We start from the raw sequence: 14,304 nt of genomic DNA, 5'->3' as shown, positions 1-14,304 counted from the left end.
TACAACAGCATGTAAAATCAGTAGGTCACCCCATCAAGTGTGAAAACACATCTATCAAAGCACTGAACATAATATTATACCCCAATGACTAAAATGATAAGCAAAATGTATATTGCTATACTCTCTTAAAACTTGGGGACAATAAGGAAGATTTAGATGAATAGTATACATTTTTAATGCATTGGCCATGTTTGCTAACTAATTTATTTTCAACTGGATGACATGGTAAGAGTAATTTCTTAAGAAATGTTGATAAATCTGGGACTTGAAGGTTGAGTGGGGGCCCACAAGAGAGGGAAGATAGTGGACATTCTAGTTAGAGGAAATAACATGTGTCAATTTCTTTTTTAAATATTTTATTTGTTTATTCATTTGAGAGAGAGCCAAAGAGAGGCCTCCAGCCTCTGCAAACAAACTCTAGACATGTGTATTACCTTGTAAATCTGGTTTACTTGGGTACTGGGGGATCAAACCCAGTCCTTAAGCTTCACAGGCAAGTGCCTTAACCACTAAGCAATCTCTCTAGCTCCAACATGTGTCAAATTCTTGAGATGAAAGAGGAGAGATAGAATGTGTGAGAGAAGAAAAGAGAAGAGAAGAGGCATGTATAGAGACTGTATGGGAAGTCACATAGAGGAAAATGGAGCTGACAAGTTGCAGAGGTAAGTTAGTAGAGATCACCTAGCATCTTGTATCTACTTATTAGAAAGTCTGAAAAAGAATCCCATTGAAGTGTTTTGAATAACAGAATAACATAATTAGAACTGGGTTTATAAATGACTGTGATTTCTGTTAAAATAAAAGAGGAGGAAAATTTGAAAACAAAACAAAATCCAAAAGCAAGAAAAGCAGCTTACAGGTTACTACCACAAGTGAGTCAAGCTTGTATTAAGATTCTTAGTTGATTGGAAATACAGCAAATATAGAGTCCTTGATATTTATTATTATTTTTTTCCTTGAGAAAGCTAAACATTGATAACAGTTTTACTCTAAAACCAGAGAAATTCTCACCCGTGGAAACATGCTCCTTTCCTACTCCTTCCCAGGGCTAGAGTAACAAGAGGACCATATCAGCATTTTGGAGGATGAGAGATTTTTATGTTACTTCTATGCCAACTCTCAAGGAAGGATTTCTCTGTATAACAAGGTCTATTAAGGGTGAAAACTATTCAGCAGTAAAATATTATGGAAACAGAATGTTTTCTTAAACATCATTGCAATGGGATGACCTTGGGGACCTAAATAAGTTGATGTCCAAGGTCCACCCACAGAGATGCTGATTGAACCACCTTGAGATGGAGACTCAACTTCAACACATTCTCATTAGGTGAGGTGATTCTAGTGTAGAGCCAAAGTTTGAGAATCCCTGGAATGGAAGACATACGGAGAATACCATTCTATTTTGACCTTTCTTTCTTTCTTTTTTTCTTCCTTCCTTTCTTCCTTCCTTCCTTCCTTCCTTTCTTTCTTTCTTTCTTTCTTTCTTTCTTTCTTTCTTTCTTTCTTTCTTTCTTTCTTTCTTTCTTTCTTTCTTTCTTTCTTTCTTTCTTTCTTTCTTTTTTCTAGTATCATTTCCAATTCTCCCATTCAAAAAGACTAGGAAATCTTTCCTTGACTTAACTAACTTACAAATGCACCTGAACCACAAGTCACTGGAGAGGGTAGGATCAAGGCTAGCCTTAATCTTCTACATCTTCCCTCCCTCCCTCTCCCTCTCCCTCCCTCCCTCTCCCTCTCCCTCTCCCTCCCTCCCTCTCTCCCTCCCTCCCCCTCCCTCCCTCGCTACCTCCCTCTCTCTCTCTCTCTCTCTCTTTCTCTCTCTCTGTCTCTCTTCTCTCTAACTCTTGTGTATTAGTTATCTTTCTCATCATTTCTGTAGTGGGCACTGAACTGTAACTCCCAGTACCAGCATGGGGCTATCATCTACAATGAGCTTTTGATCAGAGAGGCCTACAAGGTTTCCTAAAAGACAGATTTCTTTCAGAGTACTTGATGACCCACAAAAGGTTAGTGGTAAGACCCTACTGCTGAAGACACCATATGCAGTTGACATGTAAAATGGAATGGCGTAGCTGGAAGCTAGAAGAGAGTCAGTCCCCAGACAGTCAGCACGTCTAGTGCCAGAAGGTGCTACATGGGTGACTGGGGGAAAATGACCAATATCTGTCCAAGTAACTCATGGCCTAATGTACTTAACAGCCAATAACCTGTTGTGATGCCCACACAAGTGCAAAAGTGGCACAAAGCCATGGTGGGGAACCAAATGCTCTTGATTTGGCTAACTGATCCCCTCAGTGGTATAGGACCCATAGCTGGAGCTGGGAAACAAGTCAGAACCATATCCAAACATAAGCCCACTTTCCAATATCAAGCTACCACCAATCATGGGCAACAAGAGGGCTTACACTTACTAAATTCTCTATAAAAAAAAGTAAGGGTAATCTCTTGTCCTGGTGCTAACTTACTCTCCCTGGGAGAATCTGCTTCTCTTATTCAGATAGAAGTAGATCCTAAGGAGAGAGCCACCCCATCATACATCAAAAGGACCCCGGCTGAAACTAAGAAAAATTGGCAAAAGAAGCAAGGGTGCTGTTTTCCTATGAACTGGATACCAGCACAAGGGGGAAGGAGACCAACACAGAGAAAAATCAACTCCTACCAAATCAGAGAGCCAGTGCCTGAGAGGCCCCCAACACCTCATCACTGAAGCAGACCAAAAATGAACCCAACATGGCTCAGGGAAATTTTGCGGAATAAGGGGTGGAAAGAATGTCAGAGCCACATGTTGGGTCATGATATGCAGAGACATTTATCGTACCAATAACTGTGGGCTAACTCCACAATGCACAACCCATATACCTCAACAAGGAGGGGCCAAAGGGAGGGGGTAGGTCACGGATGAGCCTAATAATGGTACCAAACTGACTGTATTTGCTGAATACAAAACTAATTGATAAAAAATGACCTATTCTTTTTTTTTTTTCTACTCTTTTTTGTCTTTGTGGTTTTGCCTCCATAGTTCAAATATGCTGATTGTGGCGTGAGGTATTTTATTCCCTTTTGTTAGTTTTAGAACCATCTGCTATAGATTATAAGGCAAATGATTAACACATTTCAAGCTCTTCACTACATTTATGAGTCATGGACCAATAACATATTTGTACTTGTTTTCTCTAGACTTAATATTGAATTGCTCCATTTCATTACCAATATTATTACAAAATATACCTAACACAGAATCACCCTTTTTGGTGTTGTTAAAACATTTTATTTACTCATTTATTTATTTGGAGAAAAGAGAAGAGGAGAAAGAGTGCACATGGGCATGCCAGTACCTCTTGCTGCTGCAAACAAACTCTAGACAACTGTGCCACTTTGTGCATCTGATTTGATGTAAACTAAATCTGGATGGTAGTCTTTGGTAGTAGGCACCTTTAACCACTTAGCCATCTACTAGCACATGGTGTTTTCAAACTTTATATTCCTGTTGCATTTATTACATTCCCAATGTTGTACATTCACTTTCATTATCACCTTTAAAAAGCTTTCTTTTTCTTTTTTTTTTTTTTTTTTTGTTGCAGTAGAGCAGAAAAAGCAAAACCAGAGTGTCAGACCCCAACAGTCAAATAACACCAATGAACAGAGGAGGTCCTTCCTTTTAAGTCAACTTTGGCCTCTTACAATTTGAGCAAAATGAGGTAAAAGCGTGTTTTCATACCTTTTAATTTGTTTGACGTGAAAACTACCATAAAATATTTGTAAATATGTCATAAATATGACATATCTGAGCAACATAAATAGGAGCATGCGTGTGAAAGTTCATTGTGTTTGAAATGAAGAGCCATATCGTACTGTATACAAACTTCACTATGAACTTATTTCTTCTTGTTAGTAGAATACTATAAGATTTTTTTCCCAACAAATGACTACATTTCTGGCATCTTATTTTTCCTTATGTTATCAATCACAGACATAAAATTAGGCAGTTTTTTACTCCTTCTCTCCCCTGCACCCCTGCCAGAGATCACTGGAGTGATACTTTCATGCTATCTCAGTATAATACAGGCCTCCAAACAAGTAAGACATTGCCATCTCATGCACACATAGGGTGAAAAAATGCCCCTCCCCCAGCATATAAAGTATTGAACACTGCATTTTATTCTGTTTTATTTCTCCCAATCAAGTCCATCTTTTATTCTAAAATAACAGAATTCTGAACTCTTCTCAATCTAGGTAGTGAGCTCCTTCTCAGATGATATCCTGCTTTTTGTTCAGATATATACTAGTGTGTGTGTGTGGGACTAGCTAGGCTTTATAAATTATTTTTTATTTATTTATTTGTATGTATGTGTATGAAATGCTTCATGAATTTGTGTTTCTTCCTTGTACAAGGGTTACGTTAATCTTTGTATCATTACAATGTTAGTATATGTGCCGTCATGATGGGCACACAATAGGTAGGCTTTCATAATGCTTTATGAATTGAAGCGATTATTATAGCAAAACCCACATTGGTAGGCCTTGTTTCCAGTTATATTATCTCTTTTACTTGTCACAAAAAACTCTGAGATAGACTGAATTATTTATAGATTACTCAATTATAGGAAAAAAAATACCTTATTTAGGATTTATTTTAAAGTCATCAAATGGAACTGCCAACAGAACACAAAATAGCAGCTGCAAAATTGTCCATTTTTTCCATCTTGACTAGTGCCTATGGGGCGACTAGGAGGAAAATAAAGAGTGAGGCCAGAGAGAGAGGCAGATATCAACATAATCAAGAGTGCATTTTTATCTCAGTGTGTATGTCACAATAAAATATAATATGAAAACTTAAGAGTTGGATGAGTAATTTGTTTTAGCTTTTGGAAGGATGCAGGATATAAGCATCAATGGTGGCTTTATAGTGCCAGAAGCATAGAGGGTAGCCAAATAGGTTTCCAGATGAAACTGGAAAGTAATAGATAAAACAAAGCAACGATCTGAGGAGATGAATGAAATGAGTTTTTTCTTTGGTTGTTTCCTTTTTTTTTTTTTGAGATGTGTTGTGAGGTAGGATCTCATTCTAGTTCAGGCTGACCTTGAACTCACTCTGTAGTCCCAGGCTGGTCTTGAACTCACAGCCATCCTCCTACCTTGGCCTCCAGAGCACAGTGATTTAAGGTTTGTGACACCTCTCCTTTCTGGGTCTGAAGTTTGACATCAGGCACTACTCTGCTGTTTGGATTTGAAGCCTTGTAGGAAATCAGAGAAGGTGCCTTTTAAGGAAGGCAGCACTGTGGTCAATGGGATGAGGAAGGATTCAGTTTTTGATAAAGCAAATTCTGAAATTGCTTCTACTCATGTTATCATTCATTGCTGAGGACTTTGGTCTTATCTCCTATAAAACATAAAAGAAAGCTAATTCATTTTAAAGTCAGTGTTCCCTTTGTCCCCCTGCTGTCCACTCAAGGAACTAATGTATTTAAAGAGCTTTTATCATGGAGCCAGCTTGATTTCTCCCTTCCTCATACTAAGTAAATTTCAGTGAGTTAAATGACAAAAAGCCATCTGCTTTCTATAAATAAGCTCTTCTAATACCTGGCAAATCTTAAAAGTCAAACTGACAATGAATCTCTGTATGATCAATGGTCCAAGCTGCATAATCCATCTTCTGCTTAGGAATACTGGTTTTGTTATGGTCACAGGAAGATGTGCCCGCATTTCTAATGTGGAGGCCAGCATCTTATCAGAAATTCAACTTTTCTAGGATAGTCATTGCAACATGCCAGTCTGTCAGGATTTGGTCTCAGCAGCTATACTATTAGGATAGTTCCTACTTATTCTTAATAGTCATCTGGAATTCGACTTCCTCACAATAGCTGTGGGTAAATTCCATGAAAATAATAAACGTCTTTGTGAAATAGTTATGATCATTTAATTATCAAAATTTAACACACCAGTGATCCACATGCATCATTTCACTTCATCATTCACAGATAGTCTTTATGATAAATATGAGCATCATCTTCTCTGACCAGCTGTGGAGCAAAAGAAAGCTGCTTGAAGGTTTCCCAAGGACATGCAGCTATGCAGTGATGGAACAAACTCTGGTGTCAGAGTTACCTGGAACAAGATGTTTCTAAATAGCAGGGCTTGGAAAAAGGTTCAGTAGTTGAAGGCACTTGTTGTAAAGCCTACCTATGCAGGCTGATTCCCCAGTACCCAAACAATGCCAGTTATACAAGTGATGCATATGTCTGGAGTTCATTTGTAGTGGCAAGAGGTCTCATGTGCCCATTCTCTCTCTCTCTCTTATAAATGAATGAATGAATACACAAGTAAAATAAATCACAGCTTCTATATTAGCCATTGTACTGTGAAGATTCAAGCATGGCACCTTTGTTACTATACATTAAATACTTGTGTATATATTTGTGTATAAATAGCTTGGGTGAAGTGATTGTTTATCATTCATTTTTGCTTTGGAATCTTTTAAAATATTTATGTGTATGTGTTTGTGTGTGTGTGTGTGTGTGTGTGTGTGTCTGAGCCAGAGCATCTCCATTTGCACCATTTTTAATGTCCAGCTTACATAGATGTAGGAATTGAACCAAGGCTGGTAAACTTTGTTAGCAAATGCCATTAATTGTGGAGCCATCTTCCAAGACCCTGTTAGTAGCATTTTTTTTTTCCAGCAGAGAAAAAATATTAATAAAGGTGCATTACAGGAGGCTAGAGTGATGGCTTAGCAGTCAAGGCACTTGGCTGTGAATCATAAGGAACCAGGTTCAATTCCCCAGTACCACATTAGCCAGATGCACAGCGTAGTGCATGTGTCTGGAATTAGTTTGCCATGGTTGATGGCCTTGGCACACTTATCCTCTCTCTCTATCCACCTCTTTCTATATCAAATAAATAAATACAATATTTTAAAAGTACATTGTAATTTGTTAATAGAATCTATGAAGTATCTTATATTCGGTTATTTTATGTTATACCTGGCACAAAGGAATTCAGGAGAAACATAAAGTACATAAAGGAGATTGAGAATATTTCTTTGCAGGTGATATATTCTTGTTGAGATGATGATTTAGGGACAGTCAGAAGACTTAATGTGACAGTAAAAACAAAGCTACCTGGTAACATCCTGTTGCTGAAGACACCATATGCTGCTAACACAGATCAGAGACCCAGCTGGAATCCTGAAGAGAGCTAGTCCCAAGACAGCACATCTAATGCTGGAAAATGCTACACAAGTTACTGGAGGAAAGTAGCCAACAACAGTCTGAGCAACCAGAGGTTGCTACTTAGAAGCAAACACCCTGACAAGTTGTATACACCAGTGCCATGATGGCACACAGCCTTGAAGGGTACGTAGTAGTTTTCTCATTGGCTAAGACATCTGCTCTGTGGAAAGAAACCCATATCTGGAACTGGTAACCAGGTCAGAATCCTTTGAAGACAAAGATTATGTTCTCCAATGTCAAGCTTCCACTAGTCTTTGGGTACATCTATCAAAATCTTCCTAAATTAATAACACTTATCCCACTTAGCCTATGCTGACTTCACTGTATGTTGGAGAATCTGTTTTTCTTTTTCAGAAGATAGTGAGACCCAAGGAGATAAACCACCCCTCATACTTCAGCAAAGCCCCAACTGAAACCACAGAGGAACTAGGGAGATGAGCAAGAGTGCTGCTTCCACGATGAATCTGACAATCAGAGCCAGGGTGAAGGAGACAGACACTGAAGATATTCAACACACACCAAAACAGATCCAGAGGCTTCTAAGTGCTCATTACTGAAGCAGACTTTAAACACATTCATGACGGTGCAGACAATTTTGCGAAAGAGGGCAGGAAGATTGTGAGAGCCACAGGTTGGGACATCATTTCTAGAGGCATTGCATCCCTCCAATAACTGCTGATCCCACAACAAGTAACTCACCACCCCCTGGGGGAATCCTGCAACCTCACTGATGATGGGCCCCAGCAGAACAGGGACAGGGACAAGGAAAAGGATGGTACCAACACATGATGTATCCATACTAAGTATGTCCTTAATAAAAATAAAAATAGTTACCTGGAAGGTATACTAAGTACTAAGAGAATATTTTTGTTTCAAATTTTTATATAGGTTCCACAAAATAATTCTTAAACAATTTTTTCCTCAACATTGAATATTCCATATATCAAACGGCAAGTTGATGGAAATCAGAATTGTTTCTACCTGTATCCTCAGAAGTCTTGTGTCTCCAGTCTTTTGTGCCCCATGGGATTCAGGTAGCCCACAGAGGTTTCTGTGACTATGGTTACTCTTTTCTCTCTTTGCAGAAAATACTGATTAACTTCACTGTAGTGTCCAAAACTGGCCTAGGCAGTGGCACTATGTTTACTGTGGTGGAAAGCAGGAATGTTCTAATGCTCATGAATACTACAGTCAGTGGTTACATATTTCTTTGGTTTTGTCCATGGTAAAGATTTGACATAAAATATCCATATTTAAAAATTTGATTTAGTACCTGGGAAAGTTCTCGATTTCCTGTCTTCATTCATAAATCACAATGCTCTTATGCTATTTCAGAAATTCCAATATTATTCTACAGTTTTAAAAATGGTAAGATAATAAGGATCTGGATTTTACAAAATGTAGTCTTTTCTTTCTGGGTGGGTCAGCTGCCAAATATATAAAATGAATGAATAAACCACTGAGGTGTTTGCTGTGCTCTTATTAGGACCTTCCCCTTATTGGCAAGAGTTGGGGATATTTATAAGACTACAATAATATATGATGGAAATACTAGGGGAGCATGTCTAGGCATGAAACCACAGGCAGGGAGCATAACCTTTGAATACACCCAAGGAAGACATACTGCATCAGTCACCTTGTACACAGTATACTACTGTTACATTGTTCTTGGCTTTTCATGTATAATTTATTTCTACACTGCATTATAAATAACTATGTATTAAGAAGGTCAACCAATTAAAGGAAAGAAAAAATTACCTGGATTGAGAACAGGGGTGAAGAGTATCAATTAGCATAATGCTTGGTTTCCAACTCATTGGATAAATGTCAATGTATTTCAAAGCCATCTATTCAAAAAGTAATATCAATTTAGATCAAAATAGTTCACAGCTACCTACACACACACACACACACACACACTTAACATCTGCAGGACCTGGCTCAGGTCTTTCATTTAATGTATATATTGACTAGCCAAAAAAAAAAAAAAGAAAGAAAGAAACACACATGCAATTTTCTCAAGAACAGAAATAAATTATGCCAAATGTACACATTTTGTTTTTCTGTGGACTACTTAAGACATCTGTAAGATCCTGGAACCCTATGCCATCATAGTGGGGAGTCAGAAAAAAAATTCAATTTGAATTAAAAAAATATTCTCCGTGGAGCAATTTTAACAAAGGCATAAAGGAGGACCCAGGAGATAGTATAATGAGAAATAGTAATAACCCTTCCAGCAATCATGGCTCAATGGGTGAACATAATCTGAGATTAGAAGACCCGCCAGGGAGCTGCAAAGTTACAGGACTGCTTGATGAAATAATTTAATACCTACCATTCCAAGTGTATTAATTCATAAAAGCATGTACAAAGAATTCTTAGTGACCTGGCAGTCCTGCTAACCAAGAGCTCAAGGGAACCTGCTTGAGGCAGTGATAGGCTCCCTAATCCCCAACGTCCCCACAAGGTCTCTACACGCTCACAGTATGAAAAGGTTCCTGATGTTATTATCTAGCAAAGAGAGAATCATGTTTACCTGAGAACTAATACACAAGAAAACACAAAAAACATAATTATAAAACTGTTATATTCATTAGCACCTTGAATTTGAAATGTTATTTTCTAAGTCCCAAATGATATATAATCTATAATCATTTGAAGAAATTCGGAGATAATTTAGCCAAACTATAGATATTAACCATAATAGTAATTATTACTAATTTTGAATAAATATTAATAATATAACCTTCTTATTATGTGTTTACCCAGTGGCATACTCTTGGTATTCTCATTACCTTTATTAATTACAGATTAGTAATGTGAGGAATTAAGGCTTTGGGAGATTAGGCTTTATGCTCAGAACAGAGTTTCTCTTAATGTAGAGCCAGTATTGGGACAAAGGTCATCTGCCTTTTGGGAATATTATATATTCATTGCTTTACTTTTAGAACAGTATAATGATTAATGTTTTATTTCCAACTAACCCAAAGTAAATACCTCTATTTTCCCCATCATTCCAATTTTAAATACTAGGAGTCAGTTTTGTGCAAGCTGAGCCACATGGATATAGGCAGCCAAGTCAACCTTCCATGACTCCATGTCGCCTAGAGCAAGACCTTTATGCATGCAGCTTAGAGCCAAGTAATATCACTCTTTAATTTTCACAGTCATCCTTGCAGGCAAACGGGGGACAAGGCACATTATCCCCCAACCTAATATGCCAGATCTTCAGGACCTGTGGGGTGAAAACATGAGCTGCCGGAACTAATCTTTGATTTATTTACATCAAAGTCCAAGATAGACCCTGATAAACTTCACAGCTGTCATACCCATCATGGAAAAGAAGCTATGTACAGAGTGGGACTTTAATTCCACTTTCAGTTGGTGGATGTCTCCTTGAAATACCAGCAATTGGGCCAATTAGCTCCAGTTGTTCAGATGGCTTTAGATCTCTATCTGGTATCCACTGGAGGCAAACCAATAATTCATTTCATACGGACTGTGTCGTGCCATCAGATAGTGATGCCTTTTAGTTACTGCCAATGTGGGGAATTTTTGAAATGGTGACCTCAAGATTTAAGCTGAAAAATTCCATTATCTATCTTCAAGCTAGCCCCAGCTGAATTTTTGAAATATCCTATTAAGTTTTCTGCTCTGATAAAAATTCAGAGGCATTTTTATATTAATCTTCCCATGGTAAATGAAATTTGCTGAGTGGTAGATTTAATTTGCTTCTATTTATATATTACTATACTTTGGAAAACAATACTTGCTCGCCATATCACTTTTTACAGCATTACTTGGAAAAGAAACATTATAAAGATTTAAGCCCTCTCCCTATTTATATTATTGTTTAGATTCCACATAGTAAATAGCTTATTCTTTCCTTTTTGATAACTTTGGCATTTTAATTAAAATATAATTACCATTCCAAATGTATTGATGCACAAGTTAAGGTAATTGTCTATGTCAGGTCATTAGGTATATTTATAAAAAGAAGTGAAAGTAATCTGAAATTGTTTACATATTTACCTGAGACAAGTATATCCTAGAATATTTTACTATTTCCCCAAGGCAACTTCCCATTTTAATTAAGTAATGAAATTGAGAAGTGGTATAAAAGAGAGAAAGAGTTCCCTGTGGAATCTGTAATAATGAAATATAAATGTTTTCATTGCTATGGATTTGTGGAAAATCTATAGGAACCTGAAATAAAAGAAAATTGATGGCTCATATTTCTATCAAAAATGAACAGGGCAAAATAAATGCCTTTTAATAATAGAAGACAGAGTAGTGTTTCAAGAACACATCCATAGCCAACCATGCCCTTTCCATGTATAACTTTTTTTGCGACTTGGGGCCTATCCCTATATTTTCATTTGGTTTTGGTGGATAATCCTTAACACTTAAAGATTTAATAGTGTTTTGTTTTTCTAGTTAAAGTCAGTTAGGATGCTTTTAGAAGGTAAAAGATTCTGGGCATGCTAAAATAGCATATGATATCCCAGTATTAGTGAGCTCTCAAAAGAAAACTTTTTTTTTTAACTCATTTTGTAGCACATTGTGGACAGGTTCAGTCTGAGCTTCACATCTCCCCATTCTAGAAATCAGATAATGCAATCCACTTGACATGTTACAAGTTGTTCTAGTGGGAGGTAACACACTTACATTTACCAGCTCCAATTCAGCAGTGGCATGTCCTGTCAATCCACAAAATATTGGCCAAGGATATTCACATACTACTCTCCTGCTAAGAGAAACAAGAAGTGACATAGACATATCCAAGTAGAGCTAGATGTAATTGAGAAACAACACTATTAATGATGTCCCCCCCCCCCCGAGTACCATTTCTATACCCTAGTCTCATAGAGGAGTGATTAGCTATACTGCAATTATATTGCATCATGTGTAACATGAAACCAGAACCTGCACTTATTTGGTGACCAAAATGACCCTCAGCTTCCCCTTAGCATCATTACATATGAGTCTGTTTCCCTCCTAATGATAAGTCTCTGCTAACCCTTTCCTCATAACTTTCTATTTACTTTAGAAAACATTCTTTATAAATTATTTGTCTGGCCCGCTGAGATAGAACTGTTCCACTAGCCTCTCGCTAGTTTTACAAGCCAGGAATGCCTTTAAAAAGGACCTGAGAGCCATCCACTTAAAATGGAATCAACATGAGCAGAAATCCAGAAGCAGCTGAGAGCTCAGCACTACTTTAGATTTAAAACACACCCACTGAGCCCAGGGAAATTTTGTGGAGGGGAGGGGGAAGGAATGTAAGAGCCAGCAGAGTGGGAGGGAATATCCAGAGGCATTTTCCCTCCCCCCACAATGACTGACTGCTCCTCTCACAGCTCATAAACCCACAACTTCATGGTGAATACCAGTAATCCCACAAGGGGAAGCCCTCAGTAGAGTGGGGGCAGAGAGGAGGGGAATGATGGTATCAACAGTTGATGTATCCATACAAAGTTTCAACTTAATGATTAAAAAAAAGAAAAATGTAATCAATACTGCTCCCCACCCCACCCCCGTTTTGTGGCAGCTAACAGGCTAGCGTCTGTAAGAACCAAATAGCAACCGCACATTCCATCATCTTGACTAAATTTTCCCCAATCCTGTAGATTTACACTTGGTCACCCTCTGCTCAGGAAAAATTTGAGGAAGCAATCACAAGTCTATGTTCCTATATACTATATTTGGGAAATATGTCAGTTGCAAGATAACTGTTAAACAGTCACAGTGGTATTTCAAATAGGTAGCTGAATAATTAACTTGAAGCTCTGTATTGATCAGAAACTTTGCTGTTACTCAATTCCCTAAGCCTAGACTTGGAGTTGATTATGTTGAACCTAGAATGAATGCACTATTGTCTCAAATAATACAATGTTACTATGGGTTTTACAACTTTCTAGCCTTATTCCCATTCCTTTACAATGTGGGGACTTTCATTTTCTCAATACTTAAATATAGTTATTATTTTGTCCTTATAAATAATCTAGCAATGTATTTAACACACACACACACACACATAAGTAGTAAGGATCTTAAAAGATTATTTTATTAGTAGTAATAATCAGTTGTATATTGTCTTAGTATCTGGCCAATTGGGCAGAGATTTGGTATTTGTGGAGGGACCCAGAACAATCATACTATCCATGAATTCTCTCCTTTTGATAACTAGGATGCCCTACTGTAAGTTTTAGTTCCCTAGTAAGTTGATTAAATATTGCAAAGACATAAATAGACTACAGATGCAAAGAATATATCATTATGTCACTTGTATAGTACAGTGGAATAAATGGTTTTATGAATATTAATATGATTTAAAAATTTTGTTTCATTGCTTGGGAATTGGACAGATAAGTCAGCCATGTAGTTTCCATAACAACCATAGCAACCATATTCAGGTAGATTGTAAGGCAAGGATACTTGATGCTTTCTCTCTAGAGCAACCTAGGAACTAGAAATAAATTGTAGGTCACATTACTAGAATTGAATCTTTTGGAATTCTAGGGTCTGTAGTGTTGTGGTTCTGTGGGAAGGGGCTAATGAGGTCCAAGTGTTACATAGGCTTCTGAAATAAACAAGTCAAAACATTTTCTGCCTTCTACACTCTACAAAGTGAATCATGTAACTCTTACTCACCTTGGTCTAATTTTCAAGGTGTACTTGTCATTTCTAGGGGTCATTGGAAATAAGTATCCAATATTATTTTAGTTCTAGCAAAATTGCAAATGGAATATCTACTTGTTTCTGGTTTATTTTTAACTAGAGCTCTTTTTTGAAAAGTGATTTTTTTATGTGTGTCATGCTGTGTGTGTGTGTGTGTCTGTGTGTGTGTGTGTGTGTGTGTGTGTGGATATGTGTGCAGAGGCACTCACTGGCATGCAGAGGTCAAAGGAGAACATCAGGTGTTTCTTCATCAAATTATCGGTGTATTTTCTTTGAAGCAGTCTCTCTGAGAATGCAAAGCTGTGGTTTCATGAGCCCCAGGAATCTCCAGTCCTATAGGACTGGGGTTACAGGTATGTATGACCATGCCCAGATGTCTAATGTAGTCCAGAGT

The 14,304-nt window shown here is 37.5% G+C and overlaps 1 non-coding gene across 1 annotated transcript; it reads right to left on the bottom strand.

The window, feature by feature from the left end:
- Positions 1-4,346: 4,346 nt before the first annotated feature.
- On the bottom strand, positions 4,347-4,450 carry LOC123458349. Its single transcript, XR_006635619.1, has one exon. It is a non-coding gene; the product is annotated as a U6 spliceosomal RNA (small nuclear RNA).
- Between the last annotated feature and the right edge of the window lie 9,854 nt (positions 4,451-14,304).

This window comes from Jaculus jaculus, chromosome 1 (genome assembly GCF_020740685.1).
Source record: "Jaculus jaculus isolate mJacJac1 chromosome 1, mJacJac1.mat.Y.cur, whole genome shotgun sequence".
Lineage (NCBI taxonomy): Eukaryota > Metazoa > Chordata > Mammalia > Rodentia > Dipodidae > Jaculus > Jaculus jaculus.
This window is presented reverse-complemented; position numbering and strand designations above follow the sequence as displayed.